Source organism: Amblyraja radiata, chromosome 1 (genome assembly GCF_010909765.2).
Source record: "Amblyraja radiata isolate CabotCenter1 chromosome 1, sAmbRad1.1.pri, whole genome shotgun sequence".
Taxonomy (NCBI): Eukaryota; Metazoa; Chordata; class Chondrichthyes; order Rajiformes; family Rajidae; genus Amblyraja; species Amblyraja radiata.
In genome coordinates, this window is record NC_045956.1 from 109,157,824 (window position 1) to 109,175,005 (window position 17,182).

General features: G+C 40.3%; 1 protein-coding gene across 4 annotated transcripts in view; it reads right to left on the bottom strand.

The window, feature by feature from the left end:
- lnx1 (ligand of numb-protein X 1) overlaps window positions 1-17,182 on the bottom strand; it is a 156,469-nt gene that overhangs the window by 68,448 nt on the left and 70,839 nt on the right. The window lies entirely within an intron of this gene.

Sequence of the window (17,182 nt, forward strand, 5' to 3'; positions counted from 1 at the left end):
AGGAAACATTCCTGCAATGTTTGATATTAATCACATCATTAAAATCACACTTCAGTCATACATTTAACTGGTATTTTTTAACAATATCCTTTGGGTATGCACACTGCTCAAAAGAAGCTGAGACTCATGAGCCAAACATGGACTTGGTGACCTACATTATATTTCAGAATTCATTATTTGAATTTGTTAAGTGCAAATTCCGCTGATGAATGGATAATTGTATGGAAAATGTGTAAATTAAATGTTTTTGACGAAATGGCCAAAAAAATGGGGAGGGCGGTCAATAATATTAGTGAGGCATTAAAATATTTGGGAGAAGATGTCAGAAACAGATGAAGTGTGGACAAGATTTAAAATAGATACTGCTTACTAAAGCAAAATTCCTCATGACTTGAACCATTTCTATTTACTTAGAAAAAATTGAAAAGAGCCACAATTTATGGCACCAACTTCCTAAATTTGGAATCTTCAGAAGATGTAAAGGCAAATCTGGAGCAATGACCAACAACCTCCACTTTTTATACATATATACATTTAACATGAAATAAAACTGAGAAATATGGAGTTTTACAGAATGTGTACATACTGACAGGTTGTGTTTTAATGACACAAACAAAACAAAAGTTAAGAACTTAAAAAAGCATAGATAACACTTGGATTTTTCTTATTTCCTAATAAAATTCAATTTATTGCAAATAAGAGTAGATGAGGAAATAATTTTGGATTTCTCTTTTAAATTCAACCATAGTATGTTTTCACCCCGTACAATTATCAATACAAACAATTACCTCTGGAATTTTATCCAAAGGATTTAGGTACAGAGGATGGTTGCAAAGTGAGTAGGGACCCTTAGCATCAAAATGTTATTCTTCATGAGGTCCGGGGTATTATGCTGATATGAATATGTTTTGCCGGCTACTCAACACTCTACTGTGCAGTAAGGAGAAGAAACAAGTAGACTGTGGGCCTGGGTTAATGATGGCAGGATTATAGTGGAGTGGTCTAGATGTGGGAGAAGGTTGAGACGGCAGTTAGAGTCAGATTGGGTGGGGTGAAGGATCCAGGTCAAGTCTGATGTTGGGTAGTATGGGTATCAGTGGAAGGAGAGGATAAGGGTCCAGAGAGGGACGCAGCTTCACAGTGCTGGTAGAGCTGCTAGATCACAGTGTAAGTGCCTTGGCTTCAATTCTGATCTCTGGTGCACTGCGTGGAGCTCACATCTTTTCCCTGTTGCCACATGGGAGAACATGGGTGATCTAGTTCCCTCCCATATCCCAAAATGTGCTGGTTGGAACATTAATTGACATGTAAATTGTCACTAATGTGTAGAGGAATGGTAGATCATAAGGGGGGTTAATGGGAATTTTGGGATAATAGTATGCTCTATACATGATAGAAACATAGAAACATAGAAAATAGGTGCAGGAGTAGGCCATTCGGCCCTTCGAGCTTGCACCGCCATTCAATATGATCATGGCTGATCATCCAACTTAGTATCCCATCCCTGCCTTCTCTCCATACCCCCTGATCCCTTTAGCCACAAGGGCCACATCTAACTCCCTCTTAAATATAGCCAATGAACTGGCCTCAACTACCTTCTGTGGCAGAGAATTCCTCAGATTCCAGATAGATTGTATCTTACTAACAATTTTTTTTAAAAAGAAGGTAATTGATGGGAGTAGTGGATTTTAGCAAGGAATTTGATAAAATCCACCATGGTAGGCTGATCCAGAACATTGAGATGCACGATACTGACAGTGACTTGATTGTATGAATTCAGAACTGGCCCGCTGAATGGCCTCTTCTTGTGCTATATTAATCTATGTGCTAGGTCCATATTAATGTAGTTCTAATTGAGCAATTAGCATATCATTTCCCACAAGCAGCGTAATATATTCATGTTAAATTATAAAGCCAGTAGCCTTGGGACAGATTTCTCATTATCATTTCATTCACCTTCCTTATCTTGGTCCAAACCCACAATTTTTAAATCACAATTTTACAAAAATCAGCCGCTGTCTTCATTGCATTCATATAAGCCCCACTCCTCCTTTTCACTTTGATACTGCTTATTCTATACACCAACGAAATGGTTTTGACCTGCTCTACACTTTATCTGTTCCCATATCTAACTACCTCCACACCATTGAGTATCTCCACCCACCTCCATTCATCTGCTGCAGAAAACTGTTCTACTGTTTAATCCCCCTGGAGCCTAGGTTTCCGGATTGGTAAACTACTCCAGTACACCAACCCTCTGAGATACAATGTTTCTTCAGTTATAGATTCTCCTGAATCCTGCATGCTCTTCTTTCTACTACTGCCTCTTCAGCCATCTAACCCTCTTTGGAAAAAAAAAGTCAAAATGCTAGAGGAGCTCAGCAAGTTCAGCAACATCTGTGGAGAAATGGGCAGATGATGTTTTGGGTCACGAGCCAATCTCTCCACTGAGCAATGGAGGTGCTCGAGTCTGAAGAGTCCTGACCCTCTTCCAGCACTTTGGGTGTTGCTCAAGATTCCAACATCTTGCCGGTCATTGTGTAACCCTCTTTGGAATTCTCTTCCTAACCCTCATCACCTCAAGCACATTGCGTAGGAAGGAACTGCAGTTGCTGGTTTATACCGAAGATAGACACAAAGTGTCCAGTATGAAGAAGGGTTCCGACCCAAAAGGTTACCTGTATTCCTTTTCTCCAAAGATGCAGCCTGACCCGTAGAGTTGCTCCAGCACTTTGTGTCTAACCTCAAACACATTCCCTTTCTTTAAATGTTATAATTCTGGTCAACGTTCTGAACATTTGCTTCATCGGCACTGTCAACTTTTATTTAATTTCACTGTTTTAATGCGTCTTGGGACATTACTTCAAACTCACCACACAATTGTAAGTGATATTTACAACAATGTCTTCCAGCAGTTAACTAAATATTTTACCTTTAGAGCCACAAACCAGGGAATTACCACATTCAGTTGTTAGTCTGTTGGCTTTAGTTGGCAGAGCAGTTCTGGCATGTGCAGCCTCAAATCCACTAGACAGATAATTAAATGGGATCCTTCCCATCTCTTGCCACTTTTACCAGATGGTTGGTGAGCTATCAAAGTTATAATAGTCGGATAGGAATGGCTCAGTGAAATTTTACCTTCTATGATTTAAACTTACAACTTGCAAGTGAGCCCAGGAGTCCATAAAACCACACTCCAGCTAAGAATCACTAGGAAAGGACAAGATAAGTGATTGAAAGAAGGACCAAACAAACATCATTTTCTAATCTTCTAAAATCTGTTCCCAATTTTTCCTTCAAAGGAACAATGCAGTCTTTCACATTCATTTGGAATGGTTTAAAACTGTAACTCATTTGATGTGAGCTGTTTCCTTTTTTGTTAACCATTAATCATGTGGCCAACCACCATGATGTTGACAGGTTTCCAAGTTTCCTTGGCCAAGTCAGACACAATGTATTTGTAAAGATGACTATTTATAATCTAGCAGCTACGTTCGGCTGCAACTATTATCGAGCAGTACGTTCAGAGAGGCCACATGTATGATAACTTAGAAAATAGGCTTGGTGCAACGTGTAGCTGAGGGTGCATTTCTGTGAACGCAGGCTATGACGCAACATTAGCCACAAATTAAAGTCTACCTTATCCAATTGACTAATGAAAAATCGTTTGACAGAGACACTCATTTGAATGTAGAAAACGCATAATGTTCAATTTTTCAACTCATCATTAATACTATAAATACAAAAAATCTCATTCATTACCCAGGTTCGACACAACCCAGATTTTCTGTTTTGTTTTTAAGGCTGGTGTAATTAATGAAGTTTATATGTTCAACATGTGCAGTAATTTTCACATCTGCTCATGTCAGCTAAATAAATGAATGGCAAGCAATGTTATAAGTCAGCCTGATTTCTGCAGATCTAGTTACTTGGATTTTTTGTCACAGAAGAACAGTAATTATTAATCAATCAAATTTGGCTGCATAAGCCAAATTAAAAAAAATATACCCTTTCAGTATTAGAATGTCACCAAGTTTTAATTAAACAATTGGAAGCAGGGGCGATGCTCCCTTGCTGAATGCAAAATGACTACGTTCATTAATTCTTGAAACTCTGAAATATGGTGCACTGTACAATTTATTACAGAAAATTCCACTTTAATGTTGTGGCTTCCTATCAAAATGAAAATTGGCAGCACACGTTTTTGTGCATCAAACTGGACAAAGCTCATCTTAACACACATTGCGCTACTGCAGTGATATTTAAACATCTAGACACAAGGAAATACAGATGCTGGAATCTTGCGCAAAAAACACAAAGTGTTGGAGTAACTCAGTGGCTCAGACAGCATCACTGGAGAGCACGGACAGGCAATATTTCAGGTCCAGCCCCCTCTTCAGACCGATTGTAGTAGGGGAGAGAAGCTAGAAGCGAGATTGGAGGGGGGGGGGGGGGGGGGCAGGAGAAAGCCAGGCAAGTGTTAGGTGCCTACATAGGTGAAGGGGATTGTTCGGCAGGAGGGTAGACAAGGCTAGAGATGAAAAGGAGACAAAAGGCTGTGAGACAAACAGAGATATGTGAATTATGAGGCCAGCGAAAGGATGTAGATAGAAGGGGATGGGGATGGAAAAATAGACAAGGTGTTGGCATTAAAGTGGTAGAAATGGGTGCACATCCAGGCTGAGCACAGCAAAGAGAGGGAAGAATTTATAAAAAAGGGGGAAGGGAAGCATTTGCTGGTAGTTACCTAAAATTGGAGAAATCAATATTCAGGGCATTGCGTTGTATGCTATCCAAGCGGTCGACAGATTAGTTACTCAAATCCTCAACATAACATATATCAAATGATCAATAAGCCAAATATTTAGGAATTATTTAAGGCAAAGAAGCTGTAAATGGCATGACCTCTGCTCCATATTCTTGCTGGGATCAGGGCGACGTGATTAGTTGTGGCAGCACCAATTGTCTTACTCCGACGATAGGTCTTGTGGGATGGAAAAGGGAGAGAAATTGATAAATTTAGCAGAGTGAAGTGGGCCTGGTAACTGGTAGAGGGATGTAAAATTATTGATCAATTTATTTTGCCAGTTTTTGGCTTTAAAACTACTGGTCTGATATCACTAATTGTGTGGCAACATTATGATTTTTAATTTTCCTTAAACGCCACAGTCATTCAAAATGGCCACCAACCAGTACGTCTATACAGAAATGATAAGCAACGCTATCCGTGATATATTTCTCTCATCTGTTTCACATTACAATTCTTCTGCCAAAGTTACCAGGTATAATGTGTGCTCAATATCACTTCAGGCAGAGAACTGTAGACATGTCATCAGACAGAGGATCATGTGGAACAGGCCCTTCTCCAATCTTCACCTCCCGCCTGTCAAAAATCAGGCACAACGCAAGGAGAAAATTATTTGTTTCCAGACAGTCAGTTATTTGTTTTTTTTATTTGTAATTTGCCGTTATTTGCCATGGGAGATCACAGCCAAATCGCATTATGTTGTCTTCTGACATCATATTTGTGTTGTTCTATTTTAAAAGCACTCATATGGGATAGAAACCTGTGGCTGATCAGTTTCTCTCCTAGAGGGGGATAAGGAGAAGATATCTGCTAACACTGAAAGGAAATGGGGAACAACTAAACACTGATATTAGATACAGAAATCTTTAACAATAGGAAGGATAAGCTGATAATCCCAACTCCTGGACTTGGAAGACAGAATGCTTCACATTCCAGAATGCCAAGATAATTCACAGGCTTCATTAATGTCACGACTAATTTTCATCCTGCACTCTTATTCACTTGGACCATCATCTCTGACATCTCCCTACCATTTCTTGATCTCACCGTCTCCATCACAGGAGATAGACTATCAACTGACATCTATTATAAACCTACCAACTCCCACAACTATCTAACTTCTTCCCATGCTGCCTCCTGCAAAGACTCCATCCCATACTCCCAATTCTAAGTTGCATTGCGCCCATATGAGGTGTTCCAAACGAGCTGAGATGTCCTCATTCTTTAGGGAATGGGGGTTCCCCTATTCCATCATAGACGAGGCCCTTACAAGGGTCTCCTTGGTGCCCCGCAGCTCCGCTCTTGCTCCCCTCCCCCCAATTGCAACAGGGGCTGAGTCCCCCTAGTCGTCACCTTGCACACCATCAGCCATCGCCTACAGCACACAAGAAGGGAGCAAAGCAGAATAGCGGGAACTATAGTCTGAAGAAGGGTCTCGACCTGAAACGTCACCCATTCCTCTCCAGAGATGCAGCCTGTCTCGCTGAGTTACTCCAGCCGTTTGTGTCTACCTAGTGGGAACTATAGGCCGGTTAGTCTGACTTTGGTGGTTGGTAAGATTTGAGAGTCCATTATAAAGGATGAGGATACGGAGCACTTAGAAGTTCATGATAAAATAGCCTGAAGTCAGTATGTCTTTGTGAAGGGGCGGTCTTGTCTGATAAATTTGCTGGAATTCTTTGAAGAAGTAAATATGAAGGAGAGTCAGTAGATGTTTTTTCCCGAGATTTTCAGAACACCTTTGATAAGTTGCCACATGGGAGGCTGAGAAGGAAGATGAGAGCTCATGGTATCAAAGGGCAGATATTAGCATGGACATCAGGTTGGCTGAACGGTAGAAGGCAAAGAGTGGCAATAAAGAGGGTGTTTACTGGTTGGCTGCCAGTGACTAGCAGAGTTGCGCAGGGCTCAGTGCTGGGGCCATTGCTCTTCACATTGTATATTAATGATTTGGATGAGGGGTTTGAAGGCTTTGTGGCCAAGTTTGCAGACGATACAAAAATAGGTGGAGTGGCAGGTAGTGTAGAGAAAGCAGGAGGATTTTGATAGGTTGGGAGAGTGGGCAGAGAAGTGGCAGATGGAATATAGTGGAGCAACATGTGGAGGTATGCATCTTGGGAGTAGGAAAAAGGCATAGTTATTTTCTAAATGGGGAGAGAATCCAGACATCGGAAGTGCAAATGGACTTGGGAGTGCTGGTGCAGGATTCCCAAAAAGGTAATCTACAGGTTGACTCGGCAGAAAAGAAAGCAATCGCAAAGCTAGCATTTATTTCAAGAGGCTTGTATACAAAAACAGGGATGTAATGCAGAGGCTCTATAAGGCGCTGATCAGGCCGCATTTGGAATATTGTGAGGAATTTTAGACATCACATCTGAGAAAGGATGTGCTGTCTCTGGAGAGGGCCCAGAGGAGGTTTGCAAGAATGATTCCAGGAATGAATAGGTTAACCTATGATGAGCATTTGTCGGCACTGAGCCTGTACTCGTTGTAGTTTAGCAGAGGGGGGACCTTATTGAAACATATAGAATAGTAAAAGTCTGGGATAGAGTGGATGTGGAGAGGAGGTTTCCACTAGTGGGAGAGTCTGGGACTATACAGCATAGACTCAGAATTAAAGGACTTTCATTTAGTAAGGAGATGAGGAGGAATTTATTTAGTCAGATGGTAGTGAATCTGTGGAGGCCAAGTCAATGGATATATTTGAGGCAGAGATAGACAGATTCTTGTACAGGTGTCAGAGGTTATGGGGAGAAGGCAGGAGAATGGGGTTAGGAGGGATAGATAGATCAATCATGATTGAATGGCAGAATAGCCTTGATGGGCTGAATGGCCTAATTCTGCTCCTATCACTTATCTTATGAGCACATAATCCCCCAACATTTTTGTCACCTCCAACGGGATCCCACCACTAGCCACATCTTCCCATCTCCACCCCTTTCCGCGAAGTGCGTTCCCTCCACAACTTCCTGGTTAACTAGTCCCTTCCCCTTCCCAAACTACCCCTTCCCCAGGTACTTCCCCCTGCAACCGCAGGAGATGCAACACCTGTCCCGATACCTCCCCCCTCGACTCCATCCAAGGACCTCGACTGTCTTTTCAGGTGAGGCAGAGGTTCACTTGCACCTCCTCCAACTTCATCTACTGTATCTGCTGTTCCATGTGTGGACTCCTGTATACCGGTGAGACCAAACTCGGAGTCTCGGAGATTGTTTTGCTGAACGCCTCCTTTCAGTTCGCCTAAACCGATCTAATCGCCCGGTTGCTAAACACTTTAGCTCGCCCTCCAATTCCCACAATTACCTTTCTGTCCTTTGGGATTGGAGGAATAACACCTCCTATTTTGCTTGGGCAACTTACACCCGAGCGGTATGAATATTGACTTCTCTAATTTCAAGTAAACTTTGCTTTCCCTTTCCCTCCATCCCTCCCCCTTCCTAGTCTCTGACCAGTCTGACTGTCCCCTTGATTAAATTTTATCTGTATGCTTCGTTGTCACCTTCTCCGAGCTAACAAAGTTCTATTTTACATTGTCCTAAAACCTCATCTCTTTTGATATCTCATTTTCGCACCTTACCATTCCTTATCTCTGTATCTCGCTCTCAGTCTCGGTCTGAAGGGTCTCAACCCGATATGTCACCCATTCCTTTTATCCAGACATGCTGCCTGTCCCGCTGAGTTACTCCAGCATTTGGTGCCTATCTGCTATTTTACTCGATCTGTTCTAAAGACCCTGCATCCTTCATCTGCTGCATTTCAACTGTCTAGTTTAGAGATAGTGTGGAAACAGGTCCTTCGGCCCACCGGGTCTGTGCCAACCAGCGATCCCTGCATATTAACATTATCCTACGCACACTAGGGACAATTTTTACATTTACCAAACCAATTTACTTGCATACTGTACGTCTTTGGAGCGTGGGAGGAAACCGAAGATCTGAGAAAACCCATGCTAATTACCTGGGAGTCTACATCACAGAGGATCTGACATGGACAACACACACTGCCACTCTGGTGAGTAAGGCAAGGCAGCGCCTTTACCACCTCAGGCAGCTGCTGGAAAATCGAAGGTAGACAAAAGTGCTGGAGAAACTCAGCAGGTGCAGCAGCACCTATGGAGCAAAGAAAATAGGCAACGTTTCGGGCCGAAACCCTTCTTCAGACTGATGTAGGGTTGGGGGGGGGGGGGGGGAGGAGCCCGAGGGCTGAGGGAGAGCTGAGAAGGGGAGGAGTGGGCAGTTTGCACCCTATCGGCATAAACATTGACTTCTCCAATTTCCAGTAGCCCTTGCTATCTCCTCCCCTTCTCAGCTCTCCCTCAGCCCTCGGGCTCCTCCTCGTCCTTTCTCCTTTCTTCTCCCCGCCCCCCGACCCTACATCAGTCTGAAGAAGGGTTTCGGCCCGAAACATTGCCTATTTCCTTCGCTCCATAGATGTTGCCTCACCCGCTGAGTTTCTCCAGCACTTTTGTCTACCAAGGAAATTCAGAGTCTCTCTGAGGATCCTTCAGTGCTTCTACTCTGGGGTTGTAGAAAGCATCTTGTCCAGTAACATCACAAACTGGTTTGGGAACTGCTCTGCCCAGGACAGGGAGGCTCTGCAGAGAGTAGTGCGTTCGGCCGAACGCATTATTGGAACAACACTCACCCCCCTGCAGGACCTATACACCAGGAGGTGCAGATCTAGAGCCAGCAACATTATGGGAGAACCCTACCACCCCAGCAATGGACTGTTCCAGCTGCTACGGTCAGGCAAACGCCTCCGCTGTCATTCTGTGAAAACAGAGAGGATGAGACGGAGTTTCTTCCCACAGGCCATCAGGACTGTAAACTCTTATCTCACCAGGGACTAATTTACTAATTTTCTGTTGTGTTGTCTTTTTTAAAATTTTTTTTCAAAAATGTAAATACTGATTCTGTTCTATTCTGTTCTATTGTTCTGTTGTTTTGCACAATCCGCAGGCATTGCCACTTTCATTTCACTGCACATCTTGTATTGTGTATGTGACAAATAAACCTGACTTGACAGGTCACAGGGAGAACGTACAAACTCCGTACAGACAGCACCCAGTCGGGATCAAACCCGGGTCTCTAGCGCTGCATTCGCTGTAAGGCAGCAACTCTATCGCTGCACCACCGTGCCCCCCTGCCAATGATGGTTGTTTGCTAAACATGCAGTGAATTAAATAAAGAATATCGAGAGATTTGTCAAACTCAGTGGTGTTTTTAAAATAGCTATTTGCAAATATGAGAATGTTGTGTTTAAAAACTCAAAGTTTCTTAACCCAAGGCATTAAGTCAACAGGCCTGTCAACCCCCATTTTACATTGGTCGAACTTACAATACTCCTGTCTTCAGGAATCCACTTTAATATAATTTATGGGGCCTTGGGAATTTCTCTCATTTTCCAGGGATCCTCCAACGCATCCCATCAAAATTATTAACATATATGTTGGGGTTGACCTTCTTTCTTATGTCTGCTGTAATGTATTCATTAAAATATTTTCTGTTTTAAGCATCTTTAGATTAATAAAACTTTCCTCACAGGTTTCCTTCCAAAATATTAAGAATGCTCTTTATGCCAATGCAGAAAATCCCTGATTAATTTTCGAAAATCTCTTTGCATAAGGTGAATTTCCACAAAGCTGGAGCCATGTGTGTTTACTATATAGAGGTATATAGTAAACTCTATACTAGCTTAGCTTATATAGTATAAACTACATAAACTAATCATTTATTAGTGTATATAGACCAGTATATCATTAGTTTATTAATATTAAATATTATTTTAATTTTATATTATATAATTAAATAAATTATTGAATTGTATTAGGATAAAAGGGAAATGGGAGAATGGGAGGGGAAATGAGCAGTGTGTCAGTGGGGGGGGGGGGGGGGGGGGGGGGGGGGGGGGGGGATGGGGAAAGAAAAACAATACAACAATATTGAGAGAAATAAAAACAGGGAAAGCCCAACTGGAGAAGGTAAATAAATTAGGAGGCCAAAGAGTGGACACAATCATCACTGGTGATATTAAAGAAAATCTAAAAACATTTTATAATGATTTTAAATGCTTTAGGCTAACCATGAAAGTACAGGGTCCATTAGGGATGAAAGTGGCAAACCATATGTGGCGCCAGATGATGCATATGACGAGCCGAGTAGATACTCCTCATGTGTATTCAATGAGAGAAGGATGCTGTAGCTGGAGAATTCAGGAACCAGGGTGGTGAAATTCAAGAACACATTATTATTGAAAAGCAAGGGGTATTAAATGTTGCTTAGTGAGATTAGAGATGGATTAATCTCCAGGGCCTGATGTGATGTTTACAGGTTGCTATGGAAAGCAAGGAAGGCTTTGACAGATCTTTAAATCTTTCTTGGTTACAGGCAAGTTACCAGATGATTGCTGGATAGCAGGTAGTTCCTTCATACATGAAGGGTTGCAAGGATAAGACAGGTAACCACAGCCTTATGAGACTAACATCAGTGGTAGGGAAGCTATTGTAAAACAAAATCTGAAGGAGGATTAATCTACAATTGGAAAGGCATAGACAGATAGACACAAAATGCTGGAGCAACTCAATGGGTCAGTCAGCGTCTCTGGGGAAAAGGAATAGGTGACATCTCAGGTCAACCCAAAACGGTGTGCCTATCTTTGGTGTAAACCAGCTTCTGCAGTTCCTTTCTACACTTGGAAAGACATGATTGAACAAAGCACCATATTGTTAGAGGAGTTCATGCCTGATGAATTTGATTTGATTTTTTTTTAAAAGAGGTAACAAATATATACTGACGAGGGCAGTACGGTTGATGAAGTCTAGTCGAACAGTACGGGCTTTGACATGACCCCACTTGGGAGACTAGTCCAAAAGGTTGGAGCCGACAGGATCTAGGGCAAATCAGATCTAAAATTATCTTGATAATTGGAGGCAGAGGATATTGGTCCTCCATCTGTTACTGTTCATTAAATTCATTAACGATTTAGATATGAATGCAAGAGGTATGTTTAGAAAGTTTGCAGATAACACGAAAATCAATGGCGTTGCTCATCTCAAAAAGAATAGTTATCGGCTACGGGATAATATTGATTATTTGGCAAGAGGGTCAGTGCAATGGTAGATGGAATGTAATCCAGATAAATGTAATGGTGATGCACTTTGAAAGTCTAATAAGGGTTGGAAATGCATGCCGAATGATAGTGCCCTATGGAGGATTGAGGAACAGAGGGGCTTTGTTTATCCAAGGTTCCCTGAAGGTAGAAACATAGAAAATAGGTGCAGGAGTAGGCCATTCGGCCCTTCGAGCCAGCACCGCCGTTCAATATGATCATGGCTGATCATCCACAATCAGTACCCCGTTCCTGCTTTTTTCCCCATATCCCTTGATTCCATTAGCCCTCAGAGCTTAATCTAACTAAATCTAAGGTGGCAGAAAAGATAATGGATGTTGAAGAGGCAGAAGGGATATTTTCTGTCATTAGCTAGGAGATGCAATATATGAGCTGGGAAGTTATGTTTTAACTTGAACATAGTTGTGTAATGTGCTATTTTATGCATTGTAGGACAAACATAAATTGTACTGAAGAGAGTGCAGAGGTGATTCATCAGGATGTTACCCGAGATGAAGTGCTTCCGTTATGAGAAATTATAAAGGCTTGTTCAAGATTCTCCCACTTGTGGAAACATCCATTCGGGATCTTATACGTGTCAATAGGTCAACCTTAATTCTATGCTGAATGAGTGAATTGTCTTTTTGGATTGTCTCCAATGGCAGAATATCCTTTCTTAAGTAAGGGGACCACACTGCACACAGTACTCTAGGTTCTTAAGTACTAAAAAAATTCAATAGTAACTTTTCCCTATTTCCGAATCCATCTTTCCTGCAAAAACAAAACAAAACAGCATGCCAGTTGACTTCTTAATCACTTACTGTGCCTGCCTGCAGGTTTATGTGATGTTTTTTGAGCACCTCAGATGTTATTGTCTTTCAAAATGCCCTTGGTCTTCCTAATCTTATGTTCTAAAGCCTGGATACCATGTACACACCTTCATAAATAATATGCTGCCTTGAAAATGGATCAATCGGTTGCAATGGTGAGGTTGTGGTTAAAGTTATGTTTACGAGCATAATGCTCGGGAGATAATAATATACATATGCAGGGTGTCCACGTATCTTGTCGAGAATCAGCACGAATTTGATGGGTAACCCTTTGACCGTCAATTGAAGGATTGGGTGATGCCAAAATCAGGTCTTGATAATTAATATAGTAACCAGGCTGGTTGGACATCCACAATTGGGGAGCGAGCATTTACTAATTCTTTTCAATCTCCAGGGTATTCAGCACTGTAGACCATATGCGATCTCAGCTTGCAGTCCCTGGCTGTATAAAGGCCCAGCGTGTTTAGTTTATCCCTATCCGTTTTAAATCCAGGCACCGTTACCTCCTCCTTCACAATGCATATGCATAGGTGGCATTTTCTCTGAAATAAACCAGTCTCATCACAATTAATTTCAGATGGCACTTCAGTAAAATCATTGGCTGTCTGCCTCTCCATCAGCACCCTCCCCATTCACTTCCACCTTGTGCATATTCAGACAAGCCTTTAATCAATGAAACTACCCATGACTTTCCACAAAAAACCCTTCCATTTTTACCCTTCTTGTAAAGAGTTTCAGCGTTCTAGGGTATCATTATACCAAGTAACATGCAGATTACATGGGTCTGTATAAGTTTACTCAAATACAATTTATTTTAAACATTGAATTTGCTCATCAAATGTTATATAATGGGGGAGCAACTTTGTGCATTTAATACTTCAGCATTTCTTCCTAAATCATTTGATTTTTTTTCTTGATAATCCCTTTTTCCCCTGCTTTTTTTTAAAAAAAGACACAAAATGCTGGATTAACTCTGAGTCAGGTAGCATCCCTAGATAAGGTAGACACAAAATGCTGGAGTAACTCAGCGGGACAGAGAGCATCTCTGGAAAGAAGGAATGGGTGACGTTTCGGATTGAGACCCTTCTTCAGACTGGATAGGTGGCATTTTGGGTCAGGACACTTCTTCAGACTGCTTTACTTATTTTTTTTAAAACCTTTACTTTAGTTAATTTCTCATTCTACTTAACCTTTGGAAGACCTTTTTAATTTAAGCTGGTTACAAACCTCAGTGTTAAAACAATTCTTATACCTATGCCAATTTCAACAGGTACTTCAACTTAACTGGCTTGCTCACTTTTCCAAAACCTCCCCTACCTAGTGTTCCAGGTTTTATAACACTCTTATCCCGATCGTAAAATTGACCATATTGTGGTTTCTACTTCAAGGTGCCCAAACTCATTTAACCGATTTACTTTATTAATCAGACACAGATTGAGCCAAGCACATCTGGTCCTGTAGGCCTGTTACATGCGATTTGAACAATGTGTCTTTTACACACATTTAAGGAACTATATTCCCTTTGCTCCATTTATTCCCCTCGTTTTGAAAATAAAAATTGCCCACATATAGGCACATACACCCAACAAAAACTTCACATTTTAACCATAATGCTATATTGCTTTATCCAATTTGACATCAAAGAAAAAATTATGTGATTAAAATTGGCAAAGACTAAAAAGACTTTAAAAGGCAAAACTGCTGCTGAGGACGGTTATATTTGTATAGCACGATAAACTAGAAAGCAAATATTCTCTGTCCCTACACCCCACACACACCAAATCATAATCAGGGCATTAAAATGCTAAAACTGTGTTCAAACTACTCGTCACAATAAGGGGAGGCAGTGTTTGGATCAAACATGACAATCCAGGCTACATTTGCATAATTTACTGCTATCAGATTCCTAAACTAAAAAGACTCTTTGAACATGAAAATGTTGATGCGGTGGAGAATATGGGATACTTTACAGTAGCTCTGTCTTTAATTTAAATCATAGACCAAATAACAAGGAATGCCTTTCACATGCAATTTTCAATTAGTACTTTACACCATCAAAACATAAACTTTGTTACAGCAAATCAAGTCATCTGAGATGTTTGAAGCCTTATCATGATAAATGCAAAACTATACATGTATAAAGGAGAGCAAGAGAGTGGGAAACTAAAGGAGATAAATTACATAACACAAAAAAGGTTTGAAAGCTCTCTCATATTGAGTCTTTGCAACTGAAGAACATGCATTTAAACAAGTGAAGATGCAAACATAGAACTGCAGATGCTTTGGCTCATAGTTTAGTTGATTGCTGCTTCTAGTGACTGAACATGTTGAGTTTTGCGACCACTACCATATTTCTACCAGCTTTATCTTTATCCACTTCAACAACAATCATGAAATATATTTAGCAGTCATTTTATTCCATAACAGTACTAACACTCTTAGCTAGTGGAAACAAAAATATCAAAATTATTTTACAGTTGCATACGAGAATGCCACGATGAGACACACCTCTGATCTTTCTAGGTGGATGAACTAAGATGGACAAGAGTGCCTTTTAATTCATTGTTCATAGGAGACCTTGTGAATTCCAACAAAAGAGTAATTTGTTTACATCAGATGCAATTGGCTTACTTCGTAGTCCTCTATATCACCAAGGAAATATTATTGCATCAAAATGTTGATTAAAAAACTTAAAATATGTTTCTTTGCTGTAAGTAAAATACTGGGAAGCTATAAACTCCGTGCTAAAATAATGGATTACAGAACATTACACCAAAACAGGGAAAATGAAATACATCTGCAAATATAGCATGACTCGAGTATCTTTTAGTGGCAACGTTTACCATTGTTTTAGTTTCTCCATTAAAGCACTGCAGGCTCACAGCATGATCATTTTATGGCCTTTGATGTCCCTCCGTAATCTGGGAGTTTGTTTTGTTTCAAAACATCCACAGACCTTTGATCAGAATATGTCCAACTGAGAGAAGCAATCTGAACTCATTCAGGAGAGATCAATACAAAAATATTAATAACATAGGATCCAGTAGAGAGTGAGAGTGGGAGGTATGTTCATTGATATTTGTACACTTAGTTATAAACCTCAGAAGTGTTGCTATTACAAATCAAACGACTTTCCAAACCTACTTTACTTTTCTCTGCAACCAAAATGTCTGTAACCTCATTATGAAATATCGACAAACATCAAGGCCAAACAAGACAATAAGCCCATGCTATTGACAACTGCATTATAAATTAATTGCATTCTTAATGATGAGACCACAGAATAATACACTGCCCATCAAATAGCTTTAATAAGGTCTCAATTATTTTATACAAGTTTCATTAACATAATAAACCTTTCATGATAAAAAAAAAGTGCTGGAGTAACTCAGTTAAGTGCTGGTGTAACTCAGTTAAGTGCTGGAGTAACTCAGTTAAGTGCTGGAACATCGCTGGAGGACATGGATAGGTGACGATTTGGTTTGTGGCCCTTCTTCAGATTCTCAATCAGATCACCTATCTGTATCCTCCAGATATGCTGCCTGAACCAGAATTACTCCTGCACTGTTTTTTTCTTTGTAATCAAACATCTATAGTTCCTTGTGTCTCCAAACGTTTTAGAATCTTCTATAGCACTTCTGATGCATATGCCGTACCTTAAATGTAATACTGCCTTCAAAACATGAAGTATGGACACAGAAAATATTCCCTGATTTAGGTAACATTCTATATTGCTAATTCAAATGAGAAACGAGCTGCTAAAGTAAATGGATGTGCAATATTGATTAGCAATATTCCACCTGTGTTACATAGAAACATAGAAAATAGGTGCAGGAGGAGGCCATTCGGCCCTTCGAGCCAGCACAGCCATTCATTTTGAACCACGAAAGATGGTGGCAACCTCATACTAACACACAACTGATCTGGACTTGGCAAGGAACTGCTTATAGATAGATTAAAAAAAACAAATAAAAGATTGATCAACACCTCTGCATTTCAATGTCAAACTCAGATACTTGACCATTACAAAAATCTCTTCCACGATATATTCTCAGAAGCAATGCTACCACTACAAAATCATATTTAAATTATAATTGTTTCTTAAAATAAAGATATTATGTTCTAATATCAAAACATCTCCATGTACGTTAAGGTATCACCATAGTTTGGTTATTTGTCAATCATTTTATTTATACCATTATCATGGGAAATTAAATCTGTATATAAACTGGGAAAATCAAAATAATAACAATGTGGAAATTAATTTACAAAATATATTATGTTGAATTTCTGAATTGGTATTTTGAGGAATCGGCTAATTTTGATCAGGCTATTTTGATCAGATGCTGTGCAGAGAAAGGATTAACTAATAATCTTATTGCAAAGAGGCTCCCAGAAAAGTGGGGCCATAATAGTAGTTTCCATTAGGTTCAAAATT